The sequence below is a fragment of the Equus asinus genome, chromosome 11 (genome assembly GCF_041296235.1).
Source record: "Equus asinus isolate D_3611 breed Donkey chromosome 11, EquAss-T2T_v2, whole genome shotgun sequence".
NCBI classification, from domain to species: Eukaryota; Metazoa; Chordata; class Mammalia; order Perissodactyla; family Equidae; genus Equus; species Equus asinus.
Window position 1 is genome coordinate 16,092,988 of NC_091800.1, and position 1,314 is coordinate 16,094,301.

The 1,314-nt window shown below is 38.4% G+C and overlaps 1 non-coding gene across 1 annotated transcript; it reads right to left on the reverse strand.

The window, feature by feature from the left end:
- Nucleotides 1-1,003: 1,003 nt before the first annotated feature.
- Nucleotides 1,004-1,110, reverse strand: LOC123289085 (U6 spliceosomal RNA). Its single transcript, XR_006532854.1, has one exon. It is a non-coding gene; the product is annotated as a U6 spliceosomal RNA (small nuclear RNA).
- Between the last annotated feature and the right edge of the window lie 204 nt (nucleotides 1,111-1,314).

Below are 1,314 nucleotides of genomic sequence, written 5' to 3' on the forward strand. Positions count from 1 at the left end.
ATTTTGGTGTGTGGTGAAAAAGAATGGTCAATTTTCAACCTTTTGCATGTGGCTGTCCAGTTTTCCCAGCACCATTTGTTGACGAGACTTTCTTTTCTCCATTGTAGGCCCTCTGCTCCTTTGTCGAAGATTAGCTGTCCATAGATGTGTGGTTTTATCTCTGGGCTTTCAATTCTGTTCCATTGATCTGTGGACCTGTTTTTGTACCAGTACCATGCTGTTTTGATCACTGTAGCTTTGTAGTATGTTTTGAAATCGGGGATTGTGATTCCTCCAGCTTTGTTTTTCTTGCTCAGGATTGCTTTAGCAATTCGCGGTCTTTTGTTGCCCCATGTGAATTTTAGGATTCTTTGTTCAATTTCTGTGAAAAATGTTCTTGGGATTCTGATTGGGATAGTATTGAATCTGTAGATTGCTTTGGGTAGTATGGACATTTTAACTATGTTTATTCTTCCAATCCATGTGCATGGAATGTCTTTCCATCTCTTTATGTCATCATCAATTTCTTTCAAGAAAGTCTTGTAGTTTTCATTGTATAGATCCTTTACTTCCTTGGTTAAGTTTATCCCAAGGTATTTTATTCTTTTCATTGCGATTGTGAATGGGATTGAGTTCTTGAGTTCTTTTTCTGTTAGTCCATTGTTAGTGTATAGAAATGCTACTGATTTATGTATGTTGATTTTATACCCTGCTACTTTGCTGTAGTTGTTGATTATTTCTAATAGTTTTTCTATGGATTCTTTGGGGTTTTCTATATATAAGATCATGTCGTCTGCAAACAGCGAGAGTTTTACTTCTTCGTTACCTATTTGGATTCCTTTTATTTCTTTTTCCTGCCGAATTGCTCTGGCCTACACCTCCAGTACTATGTTGAATAGGCGTGGTGAAAGTGGGCACCCTTGTCTTGTTCCTGTTCTCAGAGGGATGGCTTTCAGTTTTTGTCCATTGAGTATGATGTTGGCTATGGGTTTGTCATATATGGCCTTTATTATGTTGAGGTACAAAAAATATGGAATGCTTCACGAATTTGCGTGTCATCCTTGCGCAGGGGCCATGCTAATCTTCTCTGTATCGTTCCAATTTTAGTATATGTGCTGCCGAAGCAAGCACTATGCTACTTCTTTTTTGAATAGTGCGATGCAGTACTTTTTAGTCACTGGAGGTTTACTATCTGGCAACCATGAAGGAGAATCAAAGCAAGGCAAGTAACATGACCAATTCCCTGATTTGTGAGATGAGAAACAGACAGTGAATCTAAGGGTCTTGCTCAAGGTTATAGAACTAACTAATGGCTGAACTGATGTCCTAAGACAA